Source organism: Arvicanthis niloticus, chromosome 22 (genome assembly GCF_011762505.2).
Source record: "Arvicanthis niloticus isolate mArvNil1 chromosome 22, mArvNil1.pat.X, whole genome shotgun sequence".
In the NCBI taxonomy this organism is placed as follows: domain Eukaryota; kingdom Metazoa; phylum Chordata; class Mammalia; order Rodentia; family Muridae; genus Arvicanthis; species Arvicanthis niloticus.
Window position 1 is genome coordinate 46980503 of NC_133429.1, and position 26159 is coordinate 47006661.

Genomic DNA, 26159 nt, shown 5'->3' on the forward strand with positions numbered 1-26159 from the left:
AGAGGAAGAGGAGGAAAGACAAAGAATGAACAACCAGGAGCTGCAGAGAAGCCATTCAGAAACTTTCATTTCAGAAGGTTTGATTTCTGAATTAAATACCGTTTTCACCTCTGGCTTTGACTTTTATCATTTTTCTAGATACCTGTAAGATAAGTTGTGATTTGCAAGACATGACACACATGCTGTAGGGCATACTACCACGGATGATTAAAAATAACAAAAGACAAGCTAAACGATCTAAAGGTTATATAAACAGCCTTCTTTTTATAAATCTATAGAAAAAGTCTGTTTAACTCACCAAGACGCTTAATATCTGTGTGGGGCTTAGTAAATGAATGAAAGAGGAAAGAATGTCAAAAGGGATTGAGAACTTTGGCAAACGTAGGTCAGGTTCAAGGACTGAGTCACATGCAAGTCACCAAACGGGCATCATGCTCACAGTCCCAATAAATAAGTAACAGAATGCAATTGTGTGTTTACAGAGCGCCAACGTGCCCTTGCCAGTAAATGGAGGTCACGGCGCTGTTAGTCTCACAACTGTGGACAAGTGACGGAGCAGGGTGTTTGTAGTTCTTTTGCTCAGGATTTGGGAACTCCCCTAATCTGTGCCATAAAACTGGTTGCCACTTGTTTTAGCAGTCCTAGCCTGGCTCTACTCAGAGAAGAAATCCAGGGTAATTTGCATATTTAATAATCATTTTTAACACCGATTTTGTCATGCCTACATTCTCCTGGTGAATTTAATCTCCAAATATTTCAATTATATTCCACAAATTGGCTCCCAGCCTAACAATTTTCATATTGGTTATTTTTTGGGGGGAGGGATGTGTGTTGTGACTTCTTACACATTCTGAGGCACACAGCTCTGAAATACTATTGACAGAAATGAACAGTTTTAAAACCAGTGGCTCACACTCGGCTCCCTACTTGTATCTCTTCTGGGTTGATGACAACTGTTATTTTTACATCTTTGGCTTTTTCTGGTCTCTTATTTGTGTGGCTGCAACTGGGAAAGCCCACCTGCCTGTGAAACTCTTAGATCTTTTGCCAACAGTTCCTCAGCTAGGGATGGGACTTTATGTCTACCTCTGTTTCTGTTGCTGGACTTTTGTCTGGCTTGACGGTTTACAGGATCTAACATATGTTAGATATTCTGTGGGTGCATGTGCACAACTTTCCCATTTTGTCTAGGAAACATGGTTGCCTGTAGTTATTCACCACCTATGGTGGTGTCACTATGGTCTCTGTAGTCATTGGTAGCCTCCTTCTGTAATGGCTCCTGAGCCACAGAGGAGGGTATGTGACACAGATGTGACGAATAGGGCTGAGTATCCCACAGTAACTTGTTTTCTAGGTCTCAGTTTATCCTCAACAGCTTCAAATGGAAGCTTCTCTGACAAAGGTTAAGAGCTGAATTAATCTGTGGGCATGAGTTACTAGGACTCAGTTTACCACTTTCTCTCATTAGCAGAGCAATAGTGGTAAGCTCTTCCCTAGGACCTAGCATCTGTCCAGCCACAAGTTCTTGCTCCCAATAAGTGTTCTAGGTTTGGGTTCTATCTTATGAACTGGGTTTTGAATCCATTCAAAAAGTGGTTAATTACCCCCCATGACATTTTTTCTACTATTATACCAATGGGTATCTTATCAGATATTTTGATTTTCACTGGGCTCACAGCTAGATGTGATTGGTGAATACTATTCCCCTAGGGTACCATGCAGCACTGTGAAGTCTCAACACTGGAGGTGAAATTTCCAGGTCAACTCCAGCTTGATTTCTCTATGTTCTGTGACTCAAACACGTGCTGTCTTCAACAATAGGGTCTTGACATCAAGTTCTAGAGGGGAATGAGGAGCAAGATTAACAGCTTGGAATTTGGGAGGAGTGTTCTATGGGAGGGACTTCACTGGCCAACAATTCCAATAGCGGTACCCCAATTCTGACATTGGGACTTTTTAAAATGTATAGCCTATAGTTTCTAGTACACTGGTGGTGGCTCCTTACATTATAGGCTAACTCCATTTAGCAGCCCACCATATGTGTGTGTGTATATATATATATATATATATATATATATATATGGATGTATATACATATATATATATATCACCAATCATATCTAGCTGTGAGCCCAGTGAAAATCAACATATATATGTAGAATATATATTTTATAGGATAAATAATATTTATATATATTAATTATATATAAATAATTATATATATTATTTATATATAATAATTATAATTATATATAAATAATTATATGGAGAAAATATAAATGCAGAATATATATTGTAGGGTATATATTATGCTGTACAATATATTCTGTAGAATATATATATAATGTAAAATTGTGGTGTGTGTGTGTGTTCTACATCTCATATGACTTTTCCAGAGGTCTTCTGTGTTAGTTATCCACCAGGTGTTATTTATCTATACCTGTCCCTCCCACCCTTGCCCCATCTAACCCTTCTTGTACTGTTATTCACTTTATATCACAGTATTCCATCTTCCCTCACTCAAAAGATCCTTTCTCTGTGTCTCTTCACCTCTTCAGGGATTCAGAATAGGACATGTTTGTATAAAGATTCAAAGATAACTTACACAAATGAAATACAATATGGTACACTTGTCTTTTTAGCTTGGAGTCCCCTCTTTCTCACAATGTTTGCATTTCAAAAATTTACTGGACAAGTTCATAATTCCATTTTTTAAGAGCTAAAATTTACCACAGTTAAAATTTACCATTCAAATGTTTTGAAATCTAGGCTGTTTCTGTTTCCTGGCTATTATAGATATAGACAGACGACGTGGTAAATACATTTCTGCCATTTGAGGAACCTCCATCTGACCTCTATAGTAACAGCACTATTTTTCTCTCCAACCAGCAGTGAATAAGTGTTCCCCTTTCCACTGTGTGCAGCCTCTGTGTGTATTTCTATTTTGAAGATTGCTGTAAATAACATTATCCCCTCACACACACAATCTAGCACAATAAACTCATAAAGTTGACACTTAAGATCACCATGACAAGGTTTCGTATTTTCTTACCTCAATTATCATATAATTAATAAAAGAGGATACATAAAGCATGCCTGTTGACCATCTTGGGCTTTAATCATAATGTCATTTAATAATTTGGGTAACCTAGGACTTCATTCTTTGGCCTGAATTTGTGTTTGTCTTGTCTTCTTTGTTTCCTGGTTGTGTGTTCATCTGGAGGGGCATACACATGCCACTGTGGTGAAGACAGCCTTAGGTATTGGTCTTTGCCTTCCACCTTGTTTGAGAAAGGGTTACTTGGTCTTCCCTGCTGCATATGAATACCAAGCTTCCAGAAATGAACTAGGAAAGACTGTGGCAAGTAAGAGAGTTTTCTGGAGATGACTCACCATTTTGCATGACTGTGATGAGTAAGCTCAGAGAATGCAGGGTCCTTAGAGACTTCTCACAGGATTACTTCTTGCAGCTGATTCGACTTTCCTGTCACTATTACATGGTCTAAGGATTGCTGGGCATCACCTCACCCTATTGGGTAAATTTCCTGCAGATCAACATGAAGATAAACTTTAATGAATTAATGCTGTTTAAATGAATTAATTACTTTATAGTATTCCTGGTTTGATTCAAAGAATTTCAGGAAGAAGGTTTAAGGAAATGGTTTTAGTTGCTTTGACAGAAAGATTTAATAAAGTTAGAATCAAGAATAGTAATCACAGAATAGTAAGTAAAAATGCATAATAAGGAACAGAGCGAGCTTTCATAAATTACACTAAGAAGATAAATAGGCTTGGGACAAATTTGTGATCAAGAAAAAAAACATTCATTCTAGGTCACGTCCAAGGATGAGACCCACAAGTGTGTACTATGATAAAACAAAGCCATGTGAAACTGTTGCTTTGAACTTATAATAAGCTTATAGAATAAAACCCTGCTCTGAATTTACAGGCATTCTTTTGTAACTCCCCTTTTGTGTAACATTGTATCTATGAGGTAATTTTATAAAGAACTTTTATCTTAGAAAGTATAATAAGGTCAAAGAGAAGAAATAAAGTGTGGCTGTTGGATCTCATCCCCATCCACCAAATGTATATATGTATATGTCTGTTTGTATATATATATATATATATATATATATATATATATATATATATGCATGCGTGAGTAGGTATATGTGTATATATGTAAGTATGCATGAACACTTGTGGAATTGTTGAGGTTGGACCCAACCAAAGCCTCTGTGTCTGCATGTGTCTTCTTGTGTGCTTGAATTCTCCCTTTTCATTTTTCTCTGGCTCATGAAGAGATAACAAACTCCAAGCCACTGCCTGTCCTGGCCAGCAAGGGGCCCTTGAACCAGAGGGAAAAAAGCTCTGAGTCACAAAGCCCTATTTCTTAGAAGAATTGCCAAAGAGTCAACAGCTTTTGGCCACTCAATCGCTGACAGAAGAATTGCCAGGGGTAAAGCCGCTCTGGCCCGGAGACTGATTGCTGAATAGCCCTGCACTGTCTTTCTCTCTGACTTCATACTCCTCCGCTGCCTTCCTCAGGAAGCTGGATGCAGGGATAAGCTAGCTGGCCCAGGGCCTTCAGGGATTCTCCTGTTTCTCACAACCATCTGGCAGTGGTTCTCAACCTGTGAGTAACAACCCTTTGAGATTACCAAACAAGCTTTTCACAGGAGACCAACAGAAAAACAAATATTTACATTATGATTCATAACAGTACAAAAATTACAGTTATGATGTAGCAGTGAAAGTAATTTTTTGGTTGGGAGTCACCACAACACAAGGAACTGTATTAAAGGGTCCCGGTGTTAAGATTAAAAACAACTGCCATACAGGGTGCTGGGATTATAGAGGCATGAACTACTGCATGTAGGATTTGATGGGTACTTTTAACTTGAAGTTACCATAGGTAAGGTTGTAATGAAAGGCTTCCTTTATGAAAAATAAGAATTTTTCTATGCTAAAGTAGGTCAGTTTGAAACATGCATTTCAATCTTTGACCCAGCGTTTCTTGTTGGCCTTAATAATCAATGGCCCCTTAACTTAAAACAGAAACACATTTTATCTCCTAATCAGAAGGAAAAATGAAGTATTTATAAACTTTCATTGACAAATGTTTATATATTTTTAAGTCAAATGACGTAGGAAGGACATTCATATTGTTATCTTATATGATAATAGGCGTAAACCCTCAAATTATCCAGTCGTAAACAGCCGAGATGTGCTTTGCCTAGTCTCCTCCAGGGTAAGTGAAAATACCAAGGTGCTCTCAGAAGCACCACGTGTGTGTATGTTGTTACCCAGTTCTAAAACCGCAAATGGGAGCCTCACAACCATTAATCAGTCACCCCCTCTCTTATTTCCTAGCGCATGCCAACTACTAACTTGCTTTTGTTCTTCATAACATTGCCAACACCGATGCTTGTTGCAAGTGTGTAACATGTAGATACTCGGTATGGCTTCATTCACTTAGCCTTCTTTCTAGATTGCCCACCTGACAGCAGGTATCAATAGTTTATCCTTTTGGGATAATTTTCTGTTGCATATGTATACTGCATTTTATTTCCCCTTGACTCTAATTATTCCCCTTATTTTTAATAGTTCAACTATGCATGCCCACATGTAGGTTTTTATTTGAATATCTGGTTTTTTAAATTACTTTTAATAAATACCCAGAAGTGCAATTTGGGGGTCTTAGATAATTCTATGTTTCATTTATTGAGATACTGCCAAACGGCTGTCAACACATTTCTTTTATGTGCAACAAATTTTAAATATAGTTCTCAAAATTCTTCTATGTGATAGATAAAAATTGTTACATCAATGGCATGCCTGAGTGTTTGAAGGGTTGGTAGCTTACTCAAGGTCAGTACACATAATTTGTTTCTCTCCTGATTGTGGAGCTCACCACCCAGAAGACTTTATCAAACCAAGAAAAAAAGAAATAACATGGACAGTAAACCATCTCTGATGTATCTATTTCTTACAATATAGAAAAGTTTCTCGGTGCTGTGATGATATTTATTCTGTTGCTGACTGAATTAAACATTCTCAATCAACTTTATTATTTCCTCCTAGGGTGGATTACTTCTTACAAATCAAGCATAACAAAACATAACTTTGTTCATGTGACATAGAACCTGCCAGTCTATGCTGTCATTTTTTTTTTATTCTAAAACACAAAGCAGGGTGGTTTTTTTAGGTTGTATTTTTGTTTGTTGTATTTTTAGGTTGTTTTTGTTTTTTGTTTTTACCTTTGCCTCAAAATATTACCTAATGATTGGAGGAAAAAGAAAATATCATTGAAACTATAATCTGTGATGCAGACAGCAAGTGAATGCTGTCAGTTCTGGAAACTCCATGCATCAAAGTCAGAGCTTAACAATGTATGTGCATGTCACACTGTACTCTATTCTATATGGAGTTTTTCTTATAAAATTCTAGAAGTATCTAAGTATGACTTGTGGACAATTCTTCCATGTGCCTCCATTAAATAGTAATCTCAAACATCCTTAGACACGTTATTAAATTGCTTCAGTTTGATTATAGGTACCACAGAGCTCATGAAAAAGAAAATTCAGTCTCATTAAGGTTAATCTCAAAGATCATCCCGCTCCTGTGTATATGGATACAGGCTAGAGGATAAGAGAGGAGAGTGATCACACTTATAAGGTAGCTGCTAGAGCTCTGGGTCTTCTAATGAGGAACAGAGAGCACAGAGAGTTCCTTGAAGTCACATTAAAGAATGGTCTCAGTAACAAAAACAAAGGGGATTGTATTGTATTAGCACTGAGAGTATATAATTAATCTTTGAACATGATTTTATGGTTGTTTTTTTCAACCAAGTTATAAAAATTAGGTACTTAAAAATACAACCAGACGCTGCAATCCACCCTGCACCTACATCGTCTCATTTCATATGCATGTACATGAGAATCACAATCATGAAATATGCATGAGTATAAATTTATATATATGTATGTATGTGTGTGTATATATATATATGTGCATCTATTTCAATGTGATTTTTAAAAAAAAAATCAAGATGTTTATAACTTAAAGGCTTTGTTATTTATGCTAAAGCAGATAGATCGATATGTGGTCCTTCGCTATCTGAGACTCACTTGGTGTGGAGTAATTTTGAAACAAAGATTTAAACGTCTTAGATGAAGGCAGTGCATTAAGATGGGGCTTTGCAAAGGTGGTGACGTATAATATCCGTAGTCTGAGTGGCTAAAGTGTTTGGTGCTGCACCATGGTAAGAACAATTTTTTGAAAATACCACTTGGAGCCTTGGAGCACTTGATATAACTGCAAAAGTATTTATACATTATTTACAAAGACCAAAGGCAAAGATTAAAACAGTCAGTTGGTCTTCCTTAATAATGCAGATTTGCTAGTAGCTTGGCTGCCTATGTACAGAGAATCCCCATTACATTTAAACTTTACCTTTTTAAAAGGGGGGAAATAAATAAACAAACAAGTCTACAGAATCATATCTATTGTTAGTGAAAGTTAGAGAGAAAGGCTGGAGAGACGGCTTATGGGTTAAGACTCTCACCCAGGACCTTAGTTCCATTCCCAGCATCCCACATGGCAGCTCTTAGGCTCTCGTACTCAAGGCCCACAGAACCTGATTCTCTCTTCTGGTTTCTTGATATGTGCATAGTATTGAAAATATACTCATGCAATGCAAATACACCTATGTGAGGAAACACATATACACATAAAAATAAACAGGTAAATAATTATGAAATTCAGGGGAGACTAATCCTTCACTGTATGCAGATTACTTTATTTTGCTGCAGTTGTTTACAGGCTATCACACATTTTCTCTTGGACTGTGTGCGAGTCCTTGAATGTTTTTATGATACTGTTTATGACAGAGGATAAAAAGATCACCACTTAAATTGGGTTTTGAAAAACCCAGGTGAGGGCCAGTAAAGAAAAGTCTTCATTAACAATTTCTCCAACTCGCCTCCCACCAGGATCATACAAACAGGAGAAATGCACCAAATTTGAAATTTTTGCAGATACCCCACACATCAAGTGAGCTTGCTAACACATGTCCCAGAAACCTTAGCGAGTGGTGGGCCTGCATCTCGCAATGACACATTGAGGTCCAGTGTTTAAGAGAAGAAAGGCCTTTCATATCATTAGGATGCTGAAAACATTTAAAACATGTACAGCAACCAATCATTTGAATTTCTTCAACATGGACATTCTAAATGCACCTTTGTTTTCTATTTAACTATATAAATTGTCGTTTGGTGTTGGAAATAATCATACTGAATGGAACAGAAGCGATAAAGAATGTGTTTGCAATACTTACAGTGCCATCTATTGGTGGTGGAATTTGTTATTTCAGCACTAAGCCAAACTGCCCCAATTATTACTAGGTAGAAAAGGAATTGCCATGTGCAATCCAGGCAAACCCACATCCAGTTGGATGCTGGGGTGTTTAAAGATAATGCTATGTACCTGAGAATCTTACAATTGGCTAATACAACTGACATGTAAAGAAACAGACAGATGAAAACGTTTTAAACTTAAATTGTAGGCTAACAAGTATCGACTTGATTGTACTAAGTATCTACCATGTAATGTTTACTCATGCGGCAAACAAAATAAAACTGACTATCCTTTGTATAACAGATAATTCTCTAAAAGCTTTGCAGCTTGGACAAATGCAGTGTTAATCTCCCTTTGTCACTGAAAGCATAAGGGAAGTTGTTTGTATCACAAAATTGGTTCAATTAATAGCATTTTTCCCTCATGCAAAGATCAGAAATGAACAGACAAGACTACAAAGTACATTTTTTAAAGATGTCTTTTCTAAAGCTCCCTTTTCACATGTGCATTATAACTGCCATTGAATTGGATAATTTGAACATTCAAATTAAAGGACATGAAATTAATTAATTCCAGGTAAAATTATTTTTTTACTCAATTTTACAAGTACAACTAATTGAATAATGAACAGTTCAACCTAGAAAAAAGGGAAGCAACCCTTTTAATGTTTGGCTCCCTCTGCTTATATAATGGCTACCTTGGTAGCTTTTATCATCTATAAATAATGCTGTCAGTGATGGAGAGGGAAAGAGGGGGGAGAGAGAGAAGGGGAGAGAAAGAGAAAGAGGGGGAGAGGAGAATATTCTAGAGGCAGAGATTGAGAAGGCAATGATGTGACATATTTGGTAATTGTGATTGGATAGAAAATAATATAATTTTGGTTGTGTAAAGATTTATTAAAATTTTCCACTTTCTTATTTCCAACCCACCTCATTTTTGGTTTATTTATCTGTATAGTTTTCAACATTTTGCTTTTGTACAGTTTACTATATGATATTTTATTTAATATTTCTGTTCTCCTACATTTAAGAATATGTGAATTTACAATGGGTAGACTTTCATGATGCTTTATGGTGAGAGAGATATATGTTTTTTTAAATAAAATTTATATTTTTATAACTGTATATTTTTTACAATAAAATAAGTTTGATGTTTAGTGTTTCAGAATATGAGCTGTTTTTAGTTTTCTGGGTCGACTTTGTTTGTGTGTTTCTCTGTGCTGATATCCAGTTTTACCAAAGAGAAAAGGATGTCAACGGTGGCTCTGAAGGATTGGTTGCATGATACAATTTCTGCAGAGCTAAATCTGCTCAGAAATGGAGTCCCATTTTCCAATATTTCCTCTATTCAAATAGATTGTTTGCACATGTGGAAGTTATATAACACAGTGCATTCCATTGCCAGTGCTACGAATCTCCTCAGGAGGGTTAGCTGGGCAATGAAATGTTCAAAACTGACTGCAAAAGCACACAGGTACTTCACTCCTGTCTATCATTCAGAATTGCTATATCTGACCCTCATTCTTTGTTTCCTCCAGTATCTCCATGTGAGATTTTTTTTTTTTGATTTCACACTTTATTCAATATTCAGAGAACATGTGAAAGAAACTGTTATTTTTGTGCTTAAACGTTAAAGGAAAATCAACAACACTGAGAGCTCCCAGACAAATATACCATTTTTCATTAGATTGGAAATCGAAGAGGCTTTTGCAATTTTAAAGTATGCCTTCTTCCTCTCCATTCACTTTACTAGCCTCGGAAAGGTCATTCTTGAGAGCACCGGGCTTAATGACTGTAAGCACAGGGCATCACTCACAATGGACCTCAAACTCCCATACAGCAAATGCCTGCATTTAAGTCATTAATAATTAATAAAGCTCAAAAGGGCTTATCAGTACATGACTACTTGAGTACAAGCTGTTATTTGGAAACCTATCCTGCCAAGAAAATATGTGCTCTAAAATCAATTTAGATAGGAAAACTGAGCAAGAGGACGCTCACATAATGGCACGAAGTAAGCCGTTTACATGGTTAATGAAGTAGACCTATTCTGTGCTTCACATCGGCATCTGTATAATACTGGCCTATTATTACTTTTTCCTGTTTCTGAGTTAAAACGCCCTCATAAAAACAACCTAAGGAAGGATGGTTTCCTTTGTCCCACCTTGGAGAGGACAGCTCATCATGTCGGGTGGCTACAACCTGAAGCAGCTGTTGACTTTGAGTGTGTAGTCAGCAAGAAAAGAATGATGGATGTTGCTGTTCAATTAGCTTTCTTCTTTCATCTGTCTAGGATTCAAGCCCAAGGAACGCTGGCCACTCCTTCCCACCTCAACCAACCTAATCAAGGCAATCCCTCAAAGAATGTCCAGAGCCTAGCCTAATAAGAAGGTTGGCATGCCTGTTAGCTTATTCTAGGTGATTCCAGATCCTATCAAGAAGACAAATACCAACCAGTAAATTATGCGAGAACTACTTGCTATAGAGAACTATGCAGGTCATATCAATTTTCATTTCCTCTATTAGTCTAGAATCATTAAGAATCTGAACTGTAGAACAGATATTGTGTCTGACTCTCTACACTCATCCCCTGTGAAAACTTGGGCAAGTTACATAAATCTGCAGAACCTCATTTTCTCTATATATAAAATAGAAATATAAAAATCCTGCTGAGCTCTGGGGAAAGTACTATTTATTGCAATCCTGCTTGGAAAGTCTGGTGTATAATACATATTTAACAAGCTTTAGTCATTATTATTTTGTAAGCTTCAAAGTTGTGTTTTTTCAAAGATGTGTTTTTATTTTACAGAGAAAACAGTAAGGGTAAACGAATAGTCAGCCTCCAGGCTGCCTAAATTTACATGTAGTTTAGTGACTCTCATTTGAAAAAACAAAGATCCATTTCTATAGCTGTTCATTGCAGATTGTTGAGGCCTGTGGGACAAACTGTAGTTGGTACCAAACCTCTAACCATGCAGAGGGAATGGATATTGTTTGAACGACAAAGGTTCTGTATCAGAGGAGTCTGCAGAATTTGTGCTTTTCTTCTCAGGATGGTTCTGGAGACTGTTGGACATTCCTGTACAGCATTAAAGAACATACTGTGTATTAGCTCTTGGAGAATTTCATGCAAAATGTTTTAATCACATTTACTTCCTCTCTCAACTTCACATTCACTTCCTCTCAAGTCTACCCTTCTTCATTACCCAATTTTGTGTCTTCTTTTCTAATTATTTTACACCTATAATGTACAAAGTGTGTAACGTATATATAGTCTAGGATGCATGTTCTTCCACTAGAGTATGGAATTAGTGTAGTGTTCTACTGGAACATTTAACAGAGACAAAAGCCCTTAAAGAAAACGGACTTCTCCTCTTGCAGAAACAATTAATTGCAAATAGCTAGGAGCGGGACCTTATTCACACTTCTCTCCTCCATATTGGGATTTTTTTGTCTGCCTTGAGCTTGCACAGGACATGTGTATGCTATCACCACCATTGAATGTAGTGGGTTAGTCTGATGCTGTTTGTATTCTAATGCTAAATACTGGATCCTCAAGATGTGGTTGTCCCCACTGAGCAGATCCTCATGTACTCAAGGGATACCATATGAACTTTCTTCCCAGTTTAACTGGTCAATAAAAGGCTAGAGTCTGTGATTGAGCTGGCAGAGAGAGGAAGTTGGTACTGGAGGTGCAGGAGGGGTTTGCAGGGAGAGAGAGAGAGAGAGAGAGAGAGAGAGAGAGAGAGAGAGAGAGAGAGAGAGAGAGAGAATGAAGAAAGGAAGATGGAGAAGAAAGCAGCCGTGGACTGGAACTGTATGGCTAGGAGAAACAGATAGTAACAAGGGGCTTTATAGCTGGGGAATAAGTTAGTTTAGCCCTAGATCTGCTCAATCTTGGCATATGGTTCATAAATAAAATACCTGGATTATGTGTCTTTTATACTGGCTTATTAGCATTATAAATTCCTACTACAATTATGAGTCACTTGTGTTGCTACTTTGTTGGGTCCAGAAGGCACAGGTAGGTCATACACCTCCTCTGGCTCTTACTCTCTTTCTGCCCCCTCTGCTACAATGATACCTGAGCCTTGGGAAGAGGAAGTGTGATGTAAATGTCCCATTTACAGATTCCACGGTCAGGTCACTTACTCTCTGCACTTTGCACAGTTTTAGGGAGCTCTGAGTTAATCACCATCTACAGTTAATAGAAGCAACTTGACATCCCAAAACCACTCTCTGATGCATTTCATATTCCAGTTTCTTACATCACGGATCATGAAGAATATACTTTTTGAGCAAGTGTTAAGCCAAAATGGAGGTGCAAGAACTGAGTGGGAAGCATAGGTACGTGACGCAAGGTGGGCAAAATAAAGAACCCCATCACAGAATCACCGTGGTGTGAGAGGACTGAAGCACAAGCCAAGCAGAAGAGGGCTAGTTGTGGAAGACAAGTCATGAAGGCAGAGAAGCCTCTGGAAACAATAGGGAGCCTTACGGAGCCTGCTGGGTTATCTCTGATAACAGGATGCCTTCCTTCCACTGTCGTGCACTTCCACGTTTATTTAGGTACATGGTGTAACTAACATATTACTCATAGCAACTGTGTGAGAGAAGCAGTTGCTGTCACCATGAACATTTTCACAAAGAAACACACTCAGGTACAAAAGCACTCAGTAGCTTGAGGAGACACACACGTGCTTCCTTTGGCCTTACAGAAAATGAGGTAACCACCCTGCGCACTCAGGGCATGTTATGCCATTGATAAACACCCCACCTGCTTTCAGTCTCTCTTTGATGATCCTAGTCTAAGAGTCAAGACATTGTAGGAAACCAAACTTCTGTGTTAGCATCCTGTATCATGAGTGACGGTGATCAGAATTCATCTTCCATATTCCAACTTAAATCCAAGTATTTCCAAATTGCTGATGGTTGGATATGGAGTATTTAAGGAAGACTGGGCCACAAACACTCTCTCATTGGGAGTGGTAATTTAGTTGCCTTCATAAATGTCCCCAATACTGTGGGATTGTTTCCTTTGAAAGAGTCTTCCCATAATGCAAGAATCCACCAAGAACCACTGTCAGGATCCAGTGAACTAACTTTGATCTTAGATTTCCCATGCTCCTAAACCACACAGACACACACTGACACATACAGACACACACTGACACATACAGACACACACACATAGACTGTGTGTCTATGTGTTGTCAGTCTGTGTGTGTCTGTGTGTGTATATGTATGTATATATGTATATATATATTTATACATATATATGATGTATGAATATATATATTTGTAAATAATTTGGTGTGTGGTATTTTGCTACTATAGCAAACAGAAAAGTCTAGAACAACTCTTATGTACAATAATGGGCCAGAGACTGAGCTCTGTTGATACAGTGCTTGCCTAGCATGCTCAAAGCCTGGCTCTCAATCACAGTACTCCACAGACTCAGACAAGGAGATGCATGACCATAACCCCAGCACGTGGGAGCTGCAGACAGATACATTAATGTGCAAAACCATCCTTGCCTACATAGCAAGTTCAAGAGCAGACTGGGCTGTGTGCAAAGCTGTCTCACAAAGTAAAGTGGAAGGAATGACCGCCTGGATATTTAAAATTCTTTTTAAAATAATAAAATTAACTTTGTTTCAACAAGGAGATATGAAGTGGTATGCAAATGACGAAAAGCTTCTCAAAATAAAGCTTACTTCTTTAAGGGATTTAAAAAATGAGCCCTTTCCTCATTTTTGGTCTGACTTACACTTTCTCCCTTCTGTGAGGACTCACTCTCTGTGACTAAGCTGAGTGTTATCCTCCTCATTAGCATTTCCTGCCACCAGCACTGCAGACCAAGTAAAAGTAAGTTTGGAAACACAAATTACCAGGAATGGAAATCTCTTGGTCATCCCATGTTTTTTCATCAATAGTGTTTCAGTAGCATTTAGAACCAACCATGAGTCTTAGAATTTCTTTCTAGTAAACTTTATTCTTTTAAATATGAATATATATGACTTTTATTTATTCTTTTACTTTCTTTTTACACTTTCCCCTCCCTCAACTCCTCCCAGTTCCTTCCAACCTTCCCTCCCCCTTGGGATACACTCTGTTTCTGTCTCTCATTACTAAAGAACAGGCTTTAACAACCAAACACAACCAAATAAAATATGAAGCAAAAACTATCATATCGACAGCCCAACAAGAGTCCCAAAAGCAGGCATAAGAGTCAAAGACCCACTCATTCTCATATTCAGCAGTTCCATAAATATACTAAGCGAATAACTATAATATATATGCTGACAGCTAGTAGTAGAGTCATGAGGGCCCCGTGGTTCTGGACCAGTCTCTCTATAAACTCCTATGTACCTTGCTAAGTAGATTCAGAGGACCTGTTCTCCTGGTGTCCTCCATCTCCACTGACTCTAACAGTCTTCCTTCTTCCTCTTCTACAGGAATGCCTAATCTCTGAAGAGAGAGATTTGATGTAGACCTCTAATTTAGACTTTCTTTCCACATACTGTCTGGCTGTGGATCTCAGCATCTGTCCCCATCGTCTGCCAGAGGAAGCCTCTCTAATGATGGTAGATACGACACTGATCTGTGAGTGTAGTAGGTTATCTTTAGGAATCATTTGGTTTGGTTTGATTTTAGGCAAGTTGTGTTTGGTTTTTACCCTAAGTCTCTGGACCATGTTGTCTCTGGGTCCTGGTTATTCAAGTAGTGTCAGGCATAGGTTGCTTCTTGTGGAGAGGGCCTTAAGTCAAATCAGACATTTGTTGGCCGATGCCCCTAGTTCTGTGCGGCTGTTTCCCCAGCACATCTTTCAGGCAAGACAGATAATATGTCAAAGGTTTTGTGGTTGTGTTGGTGTCCAGATTTTTCTTTCAGTAGCCTACAGAGTTGCCTCACTCAGGACATTTCTTTTCTTCTTCCATCCATTTTCCTTTAAATTTCAAAATGCCATTTTTTTAAAAAAAAATAGATGAGTAATACCCCATTGTGTAAATATACCATGCTTTGTTATCCATATTTCTGTTGAGGGATATGTAGGATGTTTCCAATTTCTGGCTATTACGAATAAAGCCACAATGAACATGGTTTAGCAAGTGTCCTTATGTTATGGTAGGATGGAACAGAGCATCTTTTGAGCGCATATGCTCAAGAATGGTATAGCCAGATCTTGAGGTATATCGATTCTCAACTTTCTCAGAACCAAGCGTATTGATTTCCATAGTTACTGTACAAGTTTGCACTCCCACCAGTAATGGAGGAGTGATGCCCTTGCTTCGTGTACTTGCCAGCATGAGATGTCACTTGTGGTATTGATCTTAGCATTCTGACAGGTGTAAGATAGAATCTCACAGTAGTTTTGATTTTCATCTCCCTGGTGGCTAAGGATGTTGAACATTACTGTAAGATTTTCTCAGTCATTTGACTTTCCTTGGTTGATAATTCTCTGTTTAGAGCTGTACCCTATTTTTAATTGGATTACTTGATTGTTTTTGATATCTCATTTCCTCATTTCTTTATATGGATGTGGAGTTGTGAAAAACTTCTTGGAAGATTTGTTGCTTTGTTCAAATGATGGTGTCATTTGTCTTACAGAAGCTTTTCAGTTTCATGAGATCCCACATGAGTTGGTGGTATTAGTGCCTGTGCTATCAGTTCTGTTCAGAAAGTCGTCTCCTGAGCCACTGTGTTCATGGCTGTTTCCTAGTTTCTCCACGATCAGGATCAGTGTATCTGGCTTTATGTTGAGGTCTTTGATTCACTTGGACTTGAGTTTTGTGAAAAATGATAAATCCGAGTTTATTTGGATTTTTCTACATTTTGACATCCAGTTGACCAGCGTCATTTGTTGAAGATACTGTATTTTTGTTCCAGTCTGTGTTTTTGGCTTCTTTATCAAAAATTAGGCATCTACCAATGTCTGGATTTATGTCTGGGTTTCCGATTAGATTCCATTAATCAGTTGAAATAAGGTAATAGTAAGACCTTCAGCAGTTCTTTGATCACTCAAGATTGTCTTAACCATACTGGGTTCCCTTTTCCATGTGAAGCTGAGACTTGTTCTTTGAAGTTCTGTAAAGAATTGTACTGGAGTTCTGATGGGAACTCACTGAATCTGTAGATCATTGTGGTGGAACAGCCATTTTGTACCAACCTATAAGCATAGGAGATCTTTCCATCTTCTGATATCTTCTTCAATTTCATTCTTCAGAGAGTTGAAGGGTTTTTTTTTTTTTTTTTTTTTTTTTGTTTGGTTGGTTGGTTTTGTTGTTGGGGTTTTTTTTTTGTTTGTTTTTTGTTTTTTATCATATAAGTCTTTCACATGCTTGGCTAGAGTTAAACCCCCAGGAAATTTTATATTATTTGAGGCTATTGTGAAAGCTGCTATTTCCCTGATTTCTTTCTCAATCCATTTTCTTATTTGTATATAGAAGGGCAACTGATTTCGTTTTTGTATCTATCTTGTATCTACTCAGTTCACTGAAAGTGTTTATCAACTGTTGGAGTTTTCAAGTAGAATTTTTAGGGTCACTTATGTATACTATCATATCATCTGTAAGTAACAATACTTCAATTCAAATAACTGTTGTGAAGATTGTAGGTGTAGAAGACTGTGATTATAATTAGATGGCAATTGAATATCTTAAACTATAGTTTATGCACAATAGCTTAAAATTGGTTATACCAAAATATAAGGAAATGAAAGTTCACCCATGAAGTTCTTGACTAGATATTATATTGTCAATTTGAAAATACATTCTTTTTGAATGAGATATGGATTTTGTTTTTAGGAAAATAAGTCTCATGACATGAGAATGGAATAAATAAACTGGAATTAAAAACTTCACGGTAATAATCTTTTGAATTTAGATTTCAGTCTGTTAGGATGAAGCAAGATAGTGTATTAATCTTAGAGGTGCACATGCTACAAGCTTAACCTGATTAGGTTGTGATTAACCTAATAGGAAAGTAGAATGAAGTAGAGCCAGACACTCAAAACATAGAGGAGAAATAAAAACGAGTAAGCAGAGAATAAGGATGTATTTTAAGGGTGTGTTTATAGGATTCAGGGCTGAGAAAAGATAGCATCCCATGGACATCAGGCTATTGAGACATTACACCCCAAAGGACTATAGTTCCTCCAGGATCCCACACTGAAAGAAGCAAATGAGAAAACCCTGGTGCTAGCCTGTCTTTCAGGAAGAGATTTCACAGAGGCCATGTGGATTAACATTTGCATATTCTTCAGCTGTGATTTGTCTTCTCCAACACTCCCCAGAAGCACAGAGAACCTAGCCATCTTTTTTTAGTTTGACCTGACTACAAAATAAATCCACTTACCTGTATCAAACCATCTCCTACTTTTTTCTGAGCAGTGACAGATTTATAAATGTCAAGTGTTTCCTGTAACATTACCTCAAAAATTCAGGGCGGGGAAGATGGCTCTGCAGATCAAGTGCTTGCTGTGCAAGCGTGAGGACCTGAGTTCAGATCCCCAGCACCCATGGAAAAGCCAAGTCAGAGAAGTGTGTCTATGATGCTAAAGGTAGTCATGGGTGAGGTAGAAACATACAGATCAAAGGGACTCAGTGCTCCAAATGGCAAGTTTCAGGTTCCATTAAAGACAATTTTTTTTTTCAAAGAAAGAAAGCAAATAAACATTCACAGCCATAGAATGGGAGATACTGGGGAGCCCGACAGAGGTGATGGCAGATGGATGTAACCATTACATATTAAACAAATGCATAAAACTTTCAAATAATAAAAAATATTGTTTCAAAAAACTTAGACCCAGTATATTATAAATATATACCTCATCAGCATATATTTATATGAAATATATATGCCACCAGTATCAAAGAAGAACCAACCCTGAACATCTTTTCAGATATTCCTTGCATGTGTGCAATTCACTAAATCAATTCAGCATCAATGAATAATCATTTGGCCATATGGTCCCCAAATTGAAATAAAAATAATGCCTATTTCTAACAACTCATGCTTTATAGCCATTTTGTAACATTTAGAAAGTTTAACTGGAAATCTTCCTCTTGGGCTGCATTCAAATGATTTATGATAATATCCTTAGCAAAAAGACTCATCATGATTGTGATGAATCTCTCCTGGTGACAGCATGATTGCACAACTAAATCATCGTTCCAGAAAGAAACAAAAATCACTAACTGCATTTAACAGATTCGGCGAGGGTGCTCATTGGAGCTCATTCGAGTATTGGAGAAATTCGTATCAAATCACATCCATGTGACATTAAACACCGCTCGGTCTGCTGAAGACCTCGGTCTAATGAAGGGAGCTCTGTCCTTCCTGCTGCGCCTGTTTGGATTTGTCATCTTTTGAGACAAAGCTGCCTTTCAAGGGTGAAATCGCACTTCAGGAAACAATTCTTTCTGTGACTTTTAAGTGAGCAATTAATTTCTTATTGGAAAACATGTTTTTCAGTATTCATGGTCTCATAATATTCTCCAGAACTCCCCACCCTTGCTCAAAAGTGGATGGCATTGGCAAGCTTACATGCTCTTTCCAATCCTAACAGATTACATACTAGCAAGCTTGGCTTTAGAGCACAATTCCACTTTTTTCCATGTACAAACCAAGCTGCAGTCCAATAGAGTACTGAATTTGTAAGTTTGCCAAAGCTACTTTATTGCAAACAAGAATGTAATGTGTTTTTCCTCCTCTTCATCTGTTTTCTGTTCTGTGTGCATTAGTCCTCCCTCTCCAACACAACACTGGCATTTATTCCTCATATTCAATTAATGCAATAGATAGTTATATATGTTCACCATCCTTATGGGAGGGGAAGACAAGGCCAGTGAGGACAGGCCCTTGCTGTATTTATGACTGACAGTTCAGAACCTGGCTACTACCTACATCCACGAATAGTGGACTAGAATGATTTCGAAAGACTAATGACCATGACGGCCTATGAAGACGATGGTTTATTACAATGATCCTTGCAATTTCTTTTTAAAAATGAAGAGTCTCTGATTCTCTTTTAAGATGCTGAAATTTAAACTAAAATGATTCAACCATAACTCACTGCACATTAGGAAGGGGGTATGTCAGTATCATATGCCGAATAAACTCAGTAACCACAAGCATGGTCCCTCAAATTTCTCACTAGAGGGGGCTTCGAATTCAAGGAATAAATGCCTTTAGTTGCTAAAATCTTAAGACTTTCATCAGTCACATCTGAGATGAGGTCACGCTGACACCTAATGTTTTATTTATCATGGCTTGTGTATTTCTTTCTTTTCTGTAAGTAAGACGCTAAACTACAGATAACTCAGAATAATTTGATATTTGCATGTATGATGCTTTCTAGAGAGATATGAACAAAGATTCACTTGTCTGAGATTTAGTACTGAAGCTACATCAAAGCAGCAATTCCATCTGACCATAGCTTGATAAACCAAGGGGTTCACTGGTGTCAGTCACTGGAGCATAGGTGGTTCAAGGGTATGTTACCTGAGCTATGTTACCACAAAGGTCACTCTAGCATGGGTGCTGATCATGGGGGAGGGACTCATCTCCGGAGTGACCTGCCCCAGTTACCAAGAGTTCTAATGGAGTCTTCTCCTCCCCAGCGATTGTGGTTGTCTGCTACTTTGCTGCTTATATAACCTCACGGAGAGGCCTTGTGAGCCGTGCCGTTTTTTCTAAGCTTCCAGATCCAGCAAGTGTCATGAGCTTCCTAAGCTTGCGATTCTATTAGCCTCCTGCATCTAATGAGTCTCCCTCCTCTTTCAAGTAGTCTACATGTCAACCCAAAGGAACTGGCTTACATAAAAACATGGCCTATATGTTCCTTTTTTAAAATCTGTTGAAGCAAGAGCTGCAAGCCAGTGGCCACTGGAGCACTACTAACTGTAGCTGAGATGTGAAGCCAGCTTAATGATAAGTGGACCGAGGAAATAACATACTCAAACTTTTAAAAAGTCATAGATCCCAACAACCGTACCAACAGAGACGAACGTGGAGAACATCATGAAACATGGAATAAGACATCCCAGAAAGACAAGCACCTCGTGGCCTCACCTATAGGCAGGATCTGTACAAATCAAAATCAAAGAGGAACATTGCAGTGGTGATAAGTGGGCCGTCGTTGAGGGAGAACAGAGAATGCAGCGTCTCAGTCGGAAAGGATTAGCTTAGGAAGAACTATTTCACATCACCGTAAGAGTAACAACAAAATACGATCTGGAAGCTTGTATTGCTTAAGAAAGCAATTATTTAAGAGTTTTGATAAAATAATACACATCTGGAATACTGAATATCTTAATTTGCAGAGTATAGCTACTGTAAATATTTCAAAATGTCATGGTGCAATCTATAAATTCATATGATTTTATTTTTCCAAGTGCATAGAAGTAACAAGTAATAGAATAATATGTGGATAATAGAAACAATAAACTGTTTTAGGACATGTTTTCTCTGGAAATAAGGTTTGTTTACATACAGCACAGCTCTCGAAAATGTAAGAGTTGAGAAAACTTGAGTTTCTGACTTACTGCTCATGTTGACATTAGGTCATTTTTCTCTAAAAACAATTCCACGTGACTAGTTTGGAAGATCAATGATTTGTGACAATGGCAACTACAGTCAATTAACCAATTAATCCATCTGGAATAACTGATTATCTCGGAATGCTACGAGTCAAGGGTTCTGTTCCATGTTTTCAATCCCAAACAGAGTTTAAATAGGTATGTGCTCACGCTGCCTAAGAAACAGCTATGCTATGTCTCACACTGAAACTACAGAAAGAAAAATGGAAATTAGACAATGCTCTGAAGTTTAATAGGACCTTTCCAAGGAGTCAAAAATTACCATCCAAAATTATACTTAGCTGTACGTTTTGATAATTGTCACTTTAATTAATCCAGATCTTCAAAATCAGTATGAAAATTATTATCTGGTCAGTGCATATTGACCTCAGTTACTGACTACAGTGAGGTTTATTCTGGACACCACCATTTCCCCCTTGAACCTGAAGCTATCTTCTCCACTGCGAAGTGTCCACTGACTGACCTTAGAGCTATATATCACAGTAAAACCTGGTAGGAAATAAGCACTAAATTCTTGACAAGACATAAAATACAGTGGAATATTTGGAATATTGCCCAATCTACTTTTTGTTTTGCTATTTTCTAACTTCAAAGTAGTTTTTAAAATAAGAAGAAACTAGCTTGCAAGAAAAGAAAAGAAAAGAAAAGAAAAGAAAAGAAAAGAAAAGATAGGAAACTGTGTAGTTAGGCACTCTAGGGGCCCACAAACCGACCTTGGCCAAACTCACTTACCCAGAGTAGTGATCGTATTTCTATCTTTGAACCAATGTCAACTCAGAACACCATCTGTCTTTTTCTTATGGCTCCAGAAAATTTTCTAACAACTATTAGATGGCCAGCTCTTCATTATAACCAATCAGGAGCTGCCTGCCACAGTGAGCAAAAGCAATTCCTATAGCAATATCCAAAACAGTGTCCACCTTGTCACATTTTCTAGTCTTCATTAGCCTGCATAACGATGAAACAACTGCATGTCCATCAAACTGAAAGACACTTGGGTCGGGCTTAGCCCCTAGATTGAAACACAGTCATGGACCAGGAGTGTGACTCTGTCATAAAGCACTCGCTTAGGTTACGAGAGGCTGAGTTCAGTCTCAGCATCATAAAGAAACACATGTCTGGACTCTGAGAGCATAATTTTAGTCCAACGCCCATAAGCCAAGCAAGCCTGACTCTAGTTTTACATCCGGAAGTCAGAATTTTCTTGCAGTTCAGTCTAAACATGTACACTTACAAAATATCTTCTGATTTCAAAAGCCAGTAAATGAATAAACAGTGGTATTGAAAGCCCTTGCCATGTAGAGATCAAATAAGGGCATCACATAAGAGACAGAAAAACCAATTGTCTTCAAAGGCACTTTGCAAATACTAAAGAGTTAATTTTGGAATAACTGAAAATACACTTATGAAATAGTTGCCGAGTAAATAAAGTCGTATTTACAGAAGAAGATAGGCTACAGGGTAAATTTATATGATGTGAAAATGTCATTTTTATCTGTAATGATTTCTTCCCTCTTGCCTGAAGTTATTTCCAAACGTGCAGGTCCTCTCTCTCGCCAGTCGGCCTTTTTACAGCAGGGCCATTATTTTGTTGTTGAGATGGCAGGTTGTTCTTTTGATGAGTATATATTTTGAAGATGCTTTGCTGACACTTTGTTTGATAGACTGTCTGCTTTTCTCGCCAGGAAAGGTAACAAAACTGGATACTGGACTGAGCTTAAAGAACTCAGGACACCCCTGTTTCATGTGACACTTGAGCCACAGTAAGCGATAGGGGTAGGACAGTTAGTGATCGCTCCGTCCTCCTCCAGTATCAACATGACGGTGTTCAGCCTGGTTGAATTTTACATTTTCCTAGCTGGAAAATGGGCAAGATGAATGCTGTGAGCAACGTTTCAGGCTTAGAGTTTTTATTTCCACTCACCGTGTAATCTCAGACCAGGTCTTTAAACTCTGTAAACTTCATTACCTCCGTATGGAAAGCACATGCTGCAGACATCCCAGCTGCAGAAAGCCTTTTTTGATTCTACTCAATTATGTTTTGGGAGCACATAACAAGGTTCTAGTTACATCTTAACTGCTTCTTAGCCAGAGGCATTGCTCCAGTTTAATCTCAAATGCCCTGCCAAGGCTCATTGACAAGTTCTTCCATGGCTTGAGTCCCAGAACCCTAACTAGAGAGTGGCAATAGATAAAGGACAAGCCCAGGGACACTTAGACATAGGAACTCTGGGATTGGATAGGATGCCGTCTTAGACGGAGAAGTCTCACCATGATTGGATAGGCTGCCGTCTTAGACGGAGAAGTCTCACCATGATTGGATAGGCTGCAGTCTTAGACGGAGAAATCTCACCATGTTTATTACAAGTTGAATCAGGAGACAGGGTTACTAGATTCAGCTGAACAAGGAGTTAGGTTTAACTAACCTTCATAGTAACAGTCTCTGTAGCTAAGCAACCTTCAGACTGTATACATTCAGATGGACAAAGCTATGGCAGGCATTTTCTGCACACACTATAGGTATCAGAGACCCAGACCTGGTATTGTGGACCAGAGGAAGGCTTAGCAAGCCCTTTGAGGCTTACTCAAGGAAAGCTTTGGCACTTCCATGTGGCTGAGGTATTTTGACTTGCCCTAGAGTTCATGTATTGAAGCTGATGGTGGTATTCGGAGCTAGTAGAAGCTTAGTAAGCATATCATAGTGTATACTGGTTGGATCATAGGGGGTTCCAAGAGGATATTGAAACCCTGGTTCATATTGCCTTTGTTTCTCTTTTTTTTCTGTCCCTCTCTCCCACCCTTGTTCTCTCCTTCCTTCTCAATACTCATGAAGCAAACTGTCTCCTCAACCACCGGCCCCTTGCGCCTTGATGTTCTGCTGTTCTGCTTCATCATGGACTCCAAACCAGTGGAGTCAACTGACCTGAACCGAAGACACGAGTACTCTGTGGCAGGTATGTAAAAATTTTATCTTTATAAGTAACCTATAGTTAAAAGAAAATTGAAAGATATTTTATTCTTAAGGCTGTATTTTCAATTTACGCATAGGAAAGAAAATTATATGATTATATAAGCTTTTCTCTGGTTGATAAATTTGTGACTTATAGACATTGGCCTTGAACATGACCTTGTGTTCGCTGAGTGAAAAGGAAACAATAGAAAGAAAGGAAAATCTGAGAATCAGAAATGAGCGGCAATTGATTCTTATGGAAAACATGGATCTGGGAGTCCATTTTCTGTTCAGCATATGTGATGTATAAAAATTTGCTTCCAAGAGACAGAGTACATACAAGAAGGAAAGAGTCGGATGGTGGATAACAAGGAAATACTTAGTGGCTCCTTTCAGAATGGAGATGAGGCCAGGATAGCAGTTGGGGAGAAGTTCATGGAATGAAACACAGACTGACTTTAAGGTTCTGAGCTGAAAACGCTGTGACCACAGACCACAGTTTATCCTAAAGTCAACAACAGATGTCTTTTAAATTTTCATGAAACTGACAAGATCTATGAGGGAAAGAGAAACCTGAGTGACAGTTAAAATTGGAAATACAGATGAAGCTTAAAGATAAATGTGCAAACACCTGCCAATTAGCGATAGCGTAGAGTAAGTTTCTCGCCTGTTCGCTTGCATGGGGTCAAACACATTTACTTTATTTACTGACACAGCATGAATGAACTACAGAGTTTAGAGCTGAAAAGAAATACTGGGCTCCTTCAAGCCCCAGTGCTTGAATCCTGTTTCAGAGAGATATGTTAAACAAAGAAAAAAGAAATCTTAGAGATATAGTGAAGTTAGTGACTTGAAAAATTTAAGGATTCTACAAATACAAAGTGACCCAGAGTTTTCCAACAAGTGACCATTATGTATCTGAAACCTACAATTGCAGAATTAAGGGTTTGCAGCAGCCCCAGTCCAGCTGTCGCTCACTAAAAGGGTCTTAAAGGTCAATGATGTTAGGATTTCTACAGGAAGCCTCTTTTGCTTCTCAACATTCATGAGCTAAATGGAGAAAGAAGAAAACATCTTGGAGCCAACCATCAGACTGAGCTCAGGGAACTTGGTGGGGGAGCTGGCAGAAGGACTGGAGGAGCGAGGGGGATTGCCACCCTATTGGAAGAACAACATAGGCTGCAATGACCCAGTTCTCCTAGAGTCTAGACCACCAACCAAGAAGTGTACCTGAAGGGATCCATGGCTCCAGATACCTATGTAGCAGAGGATGGCCTTGCCTGACAGCAATGGGAGGGGAGGCCCTTGGTCCTCGGAAGTTTGATGACCCAGAGTAGGGGGATGCTGGAGTGGTAGGGACAGGAGAGTATGGGTGGGTGGGGGAGCACTCTCATATAGGCAATGGGGAGTGGGGAGGGGGTATGTGGGATGGGGGGTTGGTGGAGGGGTATCCGGGAAGTGGGATGTTTACTTGAGATGTAAACAAATGGAATGATTAATAATATAAAAAGAAAAGAAAACATTGGCACATCTCCTCTTTTGATCATAGATTATAGCAGTCTCTGGTTGTAAATATTATTTTCCAAAGCCCAACACTTAATTGTGTGCCAGAGATTAAAAAAAAAAAAAAAAAAAAACCTGACAAATATTCTAATAAATAACCAAGGAGTTGGAAGAAAATCTCTGTGTTTGATCTCTATCCTTAAAAACACATAGTAAAGTTGAACTATCACACATGTTTTACTGGAGCAAATGTAAAGCCAATAATGTCAGTAAATATTATAAGTTGCACAGTTGAGATATGGTCACAAGTTCATCGTAAGACAGAAGGATAAGAACTAAATCATCTTTAGAAGGCTTGTGCTGGCTAGTTGTATGTCAGCTTGACACAGTCATTTTTGAAGAGAGAGCCTTAATTGAGAGAATGTCCCTACAAGATTGGCTGGTGGGAAAGACTTTGATGCATTATCTTGATGATAGAAGTGTACCAGCTCCCTGTAGGCAGTTACCACACCTGCATGGTGGTCCTGGGTGCTATAACAAAGCAGACTGAGTATGCATCAGAATCAGAACCTGTCTCCAGGCTTCCATATTAAATTCCTGCCCCAACTTCCCTGGGTAATGAACTATAAAACAGAAGATGAAATAACCCCTTTCTTCCCAAGGTTGCTTTCTGTCATGGTTTTTAATCACAGCAAAAGAACGCTAAGACAGAGATGAAGAAGTCTCCTCCTAAAGTGTGATGCT